General features: G+C 47.6%; 1 long non-coding RNA gene across 1 annotated transcript in view; it reads right to left on the reverse strand.

The window, feature by feature from the left end:
* The window catches only part of LOC121058516, a 30350-nt gene extending 19620 nt beyond the window's left edge, over window positions 1-10730 (reverse strand). The window contains exon 1 of the long non-coding RNA XR_005814220.1: window positions 10636-10730. This is a non-coding gene — a long non-coding RNA (uncharacterized LOC121058516). The remainder of the gene's footprint in view (window positions 1-10635) is intronic.
* Between the last annotated feature and the right edge of the window lie 232 nt (window positions 10731-10962).

Here is a 10962-nt window from a genome sequence, read left to right on the forward strand (position 1 = left end):
TCATATTCCTGTACTGCTGGGGTGTTCCCTGATCCAAATAAATCGAAAGCGGGCCATATTGAGTCTCACTGCAGCTTGGCTCATTGGCATTGTCCATCTGCACAGCTCCAAAAGGAAAAGACACCTTCTCAAGCTGCTGTACATCTTTGTGCAAAACCCTTCCTGATTTTTCAAGCTGCTTCCCTGTGCCTTCCCTCAGGGTCTCTCTACATACCACCCATGCCCAACAGCAGGGTGTTTAAGCAATGCAGCAGACACCTAGCCCCAGTGCCTTACTGCTTTGTCCTCTCCCCAGGAAAATGGCATTTGCAGCCGTGCAGGGTGCCCCAGCTCCTGCAGAGGTGTCCTGAGCCTGGCTCTCTCCCTGCCTTGCTGCCCAGCACTGCTCTGCTCAGCCCTGCCGGTGCTCCCTCTGCTATTCTGCTCTGTGGCACGTAGTTTATTTTTCTGATGAAAGACAAAGCTCGATTTTATGTTTTTACACGAGTGTAGATGTTGGCTGACGGACTTTATCCATAGTAGTGAGGAAATTCAGACCCTCCGGCACTGGGTGAAATAACACAGTGCATGCAAACTCCATTTCATAATTGGAACCATTTGTTTGTGCAGCTCTGTGCGGGGGCACACGGGCACCAGGAATGTTTTCCTTCTCCCCAGGTTTGTTTCATGGAGCTCCAGAACCAGAGGCTGAAAGAATTTAGCAGAGTTCACGACCTCCGAAGCCAAGCAAACCCAGCGGTTCAGGAATTTGTGTGTACTGCATCGATCCACACTGTACAGGCCTTGCACCTTTCAACTCTCTGTTCAAAGAACAGTTTAATTCTCTATTTAGCTGAATCAGATCCCCTGGTCAGAGCAGCATTGTTTGGAGCAGCTCACTGATAACAAATCTGGGCATCAGATGCAGAACTGGGTGCTTTGGATCGTGTTCATGCCCAACACTGTGTGCCCAATTTGTGGCCTGCCAAATTCTGAGAAATCTGAAAAAAAAATCAGCTGTATCTTACAGCAATGCCATTTCCCCACTCCTGGCTTCAGTTCTTAGAAGCCACTGTTAACAATGAAATTTTTGTTATGAGAGTGAACCAAATGAGACCAGGATGCTTCAGGGGGTCCTCTGAAGCTAAGTGGCGACCCTCAGCAGCGCCAACACATGGCTCCTCCAGGGTCCCCCAGCTCCCAAACCCAGGAGACACCCCCTGATTTCCTACAGTCAGGGCTCTCATCGCTGCAGCCTGGTGCTCTTCGCACCCCAGTCTCATCCAACGGGCAGCACAAGGTTATTTGCTGCCGCACAAGGCAACACACTTGCATGTTTCAAGCCTGGCAGGCAGCTTCGGATCGTATGGTCTGACCTGCTGTAGTGGAGAGGCTACAGAACCGCGCTTGCTCTCTGCAATATGGAGCCCACACATACAAACACAAATATTTAGATAAACGATGGCTGTTTTCCAAGCACAGTATTTCTTCTCTAGCCACACCATCGTTCTGAACACTAGGACACCGCTGCGCCATGGCATTTTGGGGAGCAGGGCACAGCAGAGGGGGGGACAACAGCAGCCGAGCCAGCAGCTCCCCACAGCATCCCCCAGTGCTGTAAGTGAAAACACAAACAAAGCAAAAGGTTGTTCTGCTTCTCAGCCTCTGAGACCATATGGAGCTGAGACATGATTGCATTATTTCTACTGTACTGCAGCAGAACGGAACAGAAAGCTGTAATAAACTACTCTCAGTATGTCCCTTAGCACAGTGCACAGAGCAAAAAAAAAAGAAAAAGAAAGAAAAAAACAGCTAAAAAGAAGTGTGCTTAAGGAACCCATGCTTCTGAAGGTGAGCTGTACTCTGAAAGCAAAGGCTCTGGAGCTCCAAGTCATACAGATTTCACAAGGTTAGATGATGAAATTTCTATGTGCTTTCTTCTCTCCACTCCCTCCCCTTCTGGGATAATTAGATTTGTGCTTGGCCAGTTATGGAGTATGATGGTTTTTTAGTATGGGCAGGCACTGGAAAGCTATTTATAGAGAAGAACACAAAATGAATTTGTACAGGATTGGTGTAAACAGGGTGTTCCAGTGGGCCCAAATACAGCCGATGGATAGCACAGATGCTGTTCTTACTCCCCAGCGCAGAGGGGTCAGTGCCAGAAGCGAAAAGAGGAAAATCGTGGAATCCCTGTAATTTACTTCTGCATATTACTAGAATGTATAGGACCCATGAAAAACAGATCATTTAGCTAATAGTTCAGCTCTTGCACCTGCTGAATGGGCAATATCAGACTAGAGAAGAAATTAAAATCTTGAGACAGATACAAAGCCAGAGACAATTCTTTCAAACTTCAATATTACTTTGCATGAGCCACAAACGCTCATGCCAAAGTACCAGAACGAATCTTAAACTCACAGATGCCCCCACATGAAACAGCTTTAAACTCATCTTTCCCCATCCTCTCCACACACACACAAAAAAAAAAACAACATTCAGATCAAGAGAAATGTCATTGCCAAAGCCAGTCACAGGAAGGGATGCCTCAGTACACGGGATACGGGAGCCAGCGAACAATTCCAAGTCCTCCTCCAAGAAAGCAAGCTGCTTGCAAACAGATTTGCATGTAGCGTGTGTGCGGGGGGGAATATCTGTGAGATTACTCATTCAGGAGACATTCAAAGTTAAGCATTTCTCTATGCTCTGCAGCAGTGCAAAGTCACCCAGCTCTTCCTCGGAGGCTGGATGCGGTGGAACCGCCAGGACCGCGGTGACTGAGCTCACTGGCCCTGCTCAGCACCAGGACCCTCAGCTCCACCGCAGGGCTCACCCACCCAAACCAGCCACAGGGATCAGCTGCAGCAGACAAGGAGACAATCGTGTGTGCACACTGTCCTCCCGCATGGGGTGCGGGCACGGGCACCACAAGCCATGGAGTTTTGGTGCAAGCGCAGCACCCACAGGCTTCGAAGCGCCTGCCTGATTTCTCAGCCTGCCTGTACTAAGTCACTGTTCATGAGTGAAGAGGACATTGCTCCTGGGAGTCCGCAGGAGGAAATCAGCTGAAAGTCAGCTCTGCTTGCTACAGCACCAGCTGTTCCTGCTGATGAGCCCTCAGAGGCCTCCATGGGCTGTAACACGAGCAGTACAGGGTAAAACAGTTGTCCACCATCCCAGCAGGATTTAGCCCCATCCCCTGCATCCCCACTGCCAATTAAACAGCTTCATGCCCGGGAAGCCCCCTGCAGCCCGTCCCGGCGAGCATGCTCCTGTTTGTGGCAGAGCCTCTGAAGTCCTTGGCCAACCTTCAGAGTGCCTGAGCACAGCAATCACAGCGGTGCAGCCTGGGCGAGTGGATCACCCTCCCGTCCCAGGGATGGAAGTTTATGAGGCTGTGGCCCACATCAGAGTTATTGTGCTGTGTTAAATTTATTGGTACTATCTCACCTCATTAAATACTTAAATAGACCTGACAAGACAGAAAAATGGGACTTTTTAAAAAAAAATGAACAGGAAGCTGGTGTTCACATGTTTTGAGTCACCTTTAAGGCAACAGCCTGCACTTCAGGGAAGGACGAGGCACAGGAGCGAGCCATGGGATATTTTACAGCCTGGCACTCACTGCCCAGAGAGCCCTGTCCCTAGAGGAAAGGCTCCGGCACTCGCTCCTGACAGCCCCCCAGAGCAGCACACATCATTTCTACCGAAAGGTTGGCACAAGGAAAGGCAGGACCCAGGACACTGAACTCCTCGTGGTGTGAGCTGAGCTGTACCCCTGCACGCAGCCCACAGCAGCTGCTGCCAGCATCCAGCCCCGTGTGCTGCAGCCCTACCAGGTGGCTACTCGAGACCTTCGGGAGGATTATTTAAAGCCTCCATTTGTTCTGTACTCTTAACCCTCACTACAATTACCTGCCTGCTTTACTCCAGAGCCTTTTCTCTGCTTTGCTGGCACAGAGACGGGGTTGCTCAGAGCGCCCTGCTGCAGCTGTGGGCTGGGGCGGGCAGCAGGGAGCCTGCCGGTGCAGCAGCACATCCCTCCTGCTCCAAACAGACGTAGCACTGCACTTAATTTTGATTTAGTGGGACAGCTACAGTATAATGGCTGCAGGAGACCATTATCCTGTGACAATGTTCTGTTCCATTGTTATTGCTTCATTAATTAAGTACCAATTGACTATTAATTGCAGGAGATATTTATTATGGGAGAGAATCAGTTACCAAGCAGTTAAAGGTCAATAAGAGGTTCAGCCCATCGGTTGGTATTTATCCACACTCCACACCTACATGCTGTGTTCAGAGAAATGTCTTTGGAAAGGAGTGCACACACAGGGGACAGCATCGTGCTGTGGCTGCCGCAGCCATCCCCAGGCTCGTATTTGAGCCCTCATGCTCTCCGAGCGCTTGGACTTCCGAAAATCAGGCCCTTGAACTGTGCAAATAGAGACTGCCAGATGAAAGGGGCAGGTATTGACTAGTCATTATTTCATCACTTCAGGGTTATTATACATAGGGAGGGAAAGATCACCACTGGCAGAAGCGGTAGATCTCCCCCCAGCCGCTCCTCCCTCAGGACACCCGCATTTAGCTGGAAAGAATTACTGGGCCGACATGACGGGGCAGGAGCAGGGGCAGATTAAGTGACTTGCCCAAACCCTACAAAATCTGCAGCTGGAGGGAGTAATGAATTCAGAGTTGTGTTTCCCCAGACAGTGCTCAGCCCACCAGAGTCTCTTAAGAAAAAGATGTGCCTGAAATCTTGGAAGTGAATTGTCACAGAAGTATTTTTATTTGCCTTCGGAGACCCATCACTCACTCACGCAGACTTGTGCGGTATCCTTCCCGATTCCAGCAAGGCGCGTACAGGGGAAATGCTATAGTTCAGCAAGTTGTCTCCAATGAATGCAGACAACATTGTCACAGACAAAACATCTCCGAATTTAAGTGACAAGCCATGCAAATTTCAGCTAATTGATATTAGGTCTCGTTTCCCTCTTTAGGTTGCTCTCAGCCTTTAAAATGTGCTTTAAAGTGACTCTAGGCTAATGTGCTTCAAACCTGAAAGGAGATTTGGTTAGGAATAGACTGCTTTTCCCACAGAAGAGCTCCACTCTTACAATGACAGAGATTATCTGAAGAGACCTTCGCTCTCATTTAACAAATTAAATGACTAGATTTTCAGGAGTTCAGCATCTGAAGTACTACACTGTTTTTGAAAAATCTGGCTGTAAATGTCATCACGCTGGGCCCTTTAGAAATATCTGACTGCAGTAATGGTTGGGAACTTTTGAAACCCAAATCCTCTGAGCTGTTGAAGTACTGACCCTAAATCGATCCTATTCAGAACCAGACACCCATCTTTGGATGTGAAATTTACTCTCTACCTTCATTTCTATTTCAAGTGAAGGCATTATAAAAGGAGGAAAATAATCAAAGGGCTGAGCATCCCTTCCCTCTTCATTTCCGATCCTGCAGTGCTGAGCACACCACACCCGACCAGCTCCAGCCTCAGCACCTTGCTTTTTCTTCCCGGGCTCTCCCCTGGCCCAGCACCACTCGTCCTTCCCCGGACAGCTCTAACGGAGCTGGACCGAGGCTGTTACACACTGTTTATTAACACTGCTGTCTTCCCTGCATAAATTCAGTGCACAGAAACAGATGGCATTTCTTTTAGCGAAGCCAAAGCTTCCCTAAGAATGAGCTAAGTAATCTTCATATGATTTTTCCCCCTTTCAGAAAGGGGGTGGAAGCAAGTCTGTAAGGGAAATAAGGCACCTTGATTTAGCTCCTCTCCGGCTGTGCTACACCCCAGGAGCCCTGTCTGCTTAGTCAACTGACAAGAACAAGTCATTAGGGCCATCAGCACTGCAAAAGCAATACAGCTGCAGAGGGGAGAGCTGGAGTGTTATTACATCACACAGGATGTATGGATCACACAGGATCATAAGGATTAGGATCCTTAATACTACACCAGCTCAGTCTGACTTGGGAACAGGTATTGCTGGCAGCAGAGAGGCCAGAAGCAAAATAAATAAATAAAATCACAGGATAAAAGCAGAAGAGACCAGCCTGACAGATTCCAGCTAGAGTTGATAGCCTGGCTTCAAATTCTACACTTGCTGGGAAGGCAGCGAGGTCTTTTGGGCAGGGACAAGCTTCTGGCTGGAGGTGATGATGCCTGGCACAGGAGCCTTGCCCCGCCGCCTGCTGCCCCGCTCCCTGCCTGGGCAGGGGCAGACGGGGGCCAGGTGCTCCCTTTCCAGAAGCAAAACACAAAAACACGAGGCAGCAGCAACCCGAAACCCAAGCCCACCCTGGGTGCTGAAAATGCTTTCCTTCTTTGTTTCGCTACAGCTGCTGAACTTCCCGCTTGAAGCAGCTCAAGTTTCGGATTGCTCATTTCTGCCTTCTTGGAGTTTACTATTATTATCTCTTTATTTTGCAAACTTCTCACATGCCTGTAGCCCAGACCCAGGAAACAGCTGAACAAGGCAGCTGATGAGGCAGGGTACAAAGAAAATGCAGTCATTTAGGAGAGCGGAGGCCTCACATCTGTTCCTGGCTGTGCTGGCGACCTGATGGATAATCTCCGGCACGACACCTCCCTCGTGGTGCCTCACTTGCACCCTTGTAAAAGAGGCAGAGAACTGAAACACGGTGACACTGCTCCCGTCGTGACAGCTCTGTCGGCACCCTCCATGCCACCAGCCTCAAGTGGGGCCAGGCACTGAGCAGCAAGGGGGGAGCAGAGATGGGCACCGGAACCCACAGGACATCACCAGCCAGTGGGGAGGAGGAGAGTGCCACGGGTCTCCCCCTGCAAGCACTGTGGCCATCACGGCACAGACCCTTCCCTTTCAGTGCTTTCACACCCACAAATTCCTCTTCATGAGGCTGAGTGCATGACACCATGCCACAATTACACCCAAATACACAAAGCTGGCTTTAAAGCCATAAATTTAATATGCAGAGAATGAATTCTTTAAAAAGTGCCCTAAAAAGCAGCTACACACTGCAGGAAAAAGGGGAGTTTCATGTATTGAACAATAATAGCAAGATATTATCAATGTAGGGCTCTGATTGTGCCATATAAAAAAATAAAATACACACTGGTTAATCAAAGAACTACAGACACTTTTAAGTAATCCCAACTCTGGCTTTGCATACTCCATATACTGCCAGCAGCACTCCTGTCAACCACAAGAGACCATCATATACATCAAAAATTCTCCTTTAAATTTATTTTCTGTAAAGATTGGTCTTTTGAACTGCAGTGGTGGAAGCTTAAGGGTACAAAAATCTGTCTTCTTTGTCTCTCCCTCTTGTGGAGGATGCTGATCTGTGGGGAAAGTGCTGCCACAAGCTTCTGTGTCTTGTCAAGATACCCGTCCTTTTCATGGATCACTTCTCTTATCAGCCACTTGATTAAGACATTAAAAGAAAGAAGGTGAAGGAAGGTTGTGCAGCAGGGAAGAGGCAGCAAGAGGCTTCCTCCTCGGTGAAGGCTGTGTACAGCCGCTTGCTTTCCTGCACAGGGCCGGCAGATTCGGGAGCCGAAGCAGCGCCCAGGTCCCAGGGCTCACCCTGCCTGCAGAGGATGCTCCTCCTGCTGCTCCTCGGCAGCCCAGGGAGAAATCAAGCACAGCTGCACGTGATCTTTTGGGGAGCAGGATCCCTTGGTGGCCAGCACAGGCTGGGAAAAGCAGATCTGTGGCTTGGAGAAGCAGAAAGCCCTCAAACAGGACGAGCTGAGAGGCAAAGCTGAGTGATCGCATCCAGACCCCAGGGAGATGCCCCAAGTCTCAGCACCAGCTGTGGGCAGGTGCCCTCTGTGTGGGGGTGGCATTTACCCGTGACTGCTAGATGGCTCCCTGGGCATCCATTTCTCATCGCTCCCTTCATAGGAGGGAAATTCATTGCAAGGGTGGGTAAAGGCTGAGCACAGGAAGGGACAGGCACCCTGGCTGAGAACAGGAGCCCCGTGCTCCTGCCTCGAGGGTCCGAGAGCTGCCTGAGGCCAAGCAGCCCCCACTGCCGGGGGGGGAGCAGCTGCTGCTTCCCCCATGGGACAGACCCGGCCTGCGCATGGGATGGTCGAGTCCTTGGAAGGGAGTTATCAAACCGCATTTGCTACTCCAATTTCCACCGCACCTGCAGTGCCTTGTAGAAGTACGACTGCAACTGAATTAGCAGCTACAGTAATAAAACGGTTCTGGTGTATTGTAATGACAAAGGAGGATTTACGGTTTTACAGGCTAAAAATGTCAAAAATAGTTATGGCCTTAAGGCAACAATATGGTTGGCTGGAAGTCCTGGGGTTTTGAGGGATTGGGGCTCAGATGTGTGAACTCCTATCAGAGATAAAAGTGGAACATCGCTGCCTCAACTTCCCTGAAACTCTGCTTTATATTCAGTATCTTTACATTGTCAAAGAACTTCATAAAAGTTAAATTAAATACTTACACTTCCCCTGTGAGGCATCAAAGCATTACTTATTGTACGAGTGGGGAAACAAGAAAATGAGGCACAGTCAAGACCAGAATCCAGAGGTGTGTTTAAGAACATGCACTAACACATACACATTGTAAACAGCTAGTGTAGATGAGGCTTTAATGTGCTGTACAAAGCCTTAAGCACACTAAAAAACTACTTGATCCCAGGGTGTGTTACCAAAAGCATTCTAAAAAAAAATATTTTAACTTTTTTGTGCAGAACATGTTTGGTCTGGACAGACAAAGAGATGAAGCAATTTTCTTTTACAATAACTTGAAGGTAAAAGAAAGATTGCAGAAACATCAGGCCTCCTGCCTGTTCAAAGCCACCCAGGCACCAATGAGAAAAACAAGCCAGCCAGGAAAGCAGCAATGGCTACACCCGGGGGAAGTCCTTTCTGAAAAAATTAACATCCAGAGCCAAGGCAGACTTTCTAGGTCAAAGTGTAGGGCTAGTATTAGGCAACATCCAGCAGCAACACCCAGAGAAAACTACCACAGTCCAACCATGAATTAGACCACAGAAAATGAAGTCTGTAACACTCCCTTGTTTTTCAGCTCCCAGTGGAATGTGCGGGAGAAGATAAAGAAGTTGGTTCAGTTTATTAAAATCTAAGATCAAATTCCCAGTAGATGATCCAGACTCCCTAGTGTAATAAGTGCATTAAGGGAGAGAGAAAGCACATCCTGACAAATGTATTTACAGCCTTTAATAATTCATACTTGCATATGCAGCCCCCAATAGAGAGCAGTCCCTCGGAAATCACAAGTCTTTCTGATTGCACAGATTCAGCTAATGTCTTCATAAAAGGTTCTCAACCAGACCTTTTCTCAGTATCAACTGCAGCAAAGAAAAACTAATAGCTCCAGCTGGTACTCATTGAAAAGTCACTTAATATTTCACCATGCAAGGAGCTATGCTTAATGCGACACATTGTTTTTCCCTAAGCAGTTGGAAAACCCCTTGACATCATATTAATAATGTCAAGTTTTATTGGCTCTCTGATTTGAAATGATATTAAACTTTTCAGACTGTCTCAACTGAAGTAGGAAGCTGTTAAGATGTGGACGGTTTGGATAACTGGAGAAATAATAGGTCTTGTCAGATATTTCTTCAAGACTGTGGAGGAATGATGTGGAAAAAAAAAACACACACTAAGGAATGAGGCATTTATCCTTTATGCTAGCTTCATAGGAAACGTGCTTTCTGTGTACGAATACTGGATCTGCAAGGAAGATGCCTAATCTTTGACCATGATAATACAAGCCATTTGCATAGCAGTTGTAACGCAAGCAAAAGTTGTGTGTATTGAAGAAAACACCTTTGCTTTTAAGCTTTACAACTGATACAAAATAAGCTGAGAAGTAGGTTATATACAGCAGTAGATCAACAAGCCTACCAGTGCTGCAGTCCACTGAGCACAAGAATTTCCTTTCTGGCCTCAGACACACGTGTACCGCTGCTGGAATGTCTTTTTATGCACCTTATATGCATGCAATTTATTTATGCAATCTCGTTCCCTAACATGAACTTACACTGAATTACTTTCTATGTACGTAGCTGTATGTGGAAAGAGTCAATTAAGTTTATGAAAAACTAGAAACTCACATATTATTTTCATATGCATGCTTTCCACTTTTCTGCTGTCAAACAACTCTTCATTACCAGCTTATTCTGGACCACTGGCTTAAAGAAATCCAGTTTTGACAACCAAATACTGCTCAATACATCCAAAGGACGATATTTTAAATTGCACCTTTTGTTTTGCATGACATGAAGTGGTCATACTGTGACTCAGCTTATCCAGAGGTTCAGGCAGCCCCTACCTGGGTTCAGTGTATAGCTCCGGAGCTGATGGAATTTACTTTGCTCCATTAATACAGCACATAACTTGTTATTGCTGCCCTGTGCCAAACAGCAAGTGCATCCACTCTGAATAGCGTCTATGAATTTAGGCTGTACACACGCCCAGTAAGCTTACTTAGGGTATAAATTGTTCTTAGACCATACAGGTAAGCCTGCTCTTCCAAAAGCAAGTTCCCAAATCCCATCAGTGAGGCCCAGGTTACATTCAGAACTAGTTCCACTACAAAGACCAAGTAGCAATATCAGCTTGTCCCTTTTTTCAAGTGGATATATCTGATCTTTAAAAGGGCTTACTTGAAAAATACCACAATTATACTTTACCAGTCCAGAAACTCCTTCTGCTCTTCAGACATTTCCCCAATACCGCACCACCTCAGCACCCCCTCTGCCTGTAGTTCAGTATCTCCTATTCACAGGGAGCTCCTTAAGTGGCTGCACCTCTCACACCCTCCCTATAACCGTGCTCTTCTTCATCCCCCCACTACACCTGTGCTCCAGACAAACGGCCCAGGTGTGCCTGGGCATCCCGCACACAGGAGCCCCAGCTCCCGAGGTGCCCCTTGTTTGGCTGCCCCCTGCCTGGAGATGCTCTGCAGTTAGCTATTTGAAAAGGCAAATTCG

Source organism: Cygnus olor, chromosome 22 (genome assembly GCF_009769625.2).
Source record: "Cygnus olor isolate bCygOlo1 chromosome 22, bCygOlo1.pri.v2, whole genome shotgun sequence".
Taxonomy (NCBI): domain Eukaryota; kingdom Metazoa; phylum Chordata; class Aves; order Anseriformes; family Anatidae; genus Cygnus; species Cygnus olor.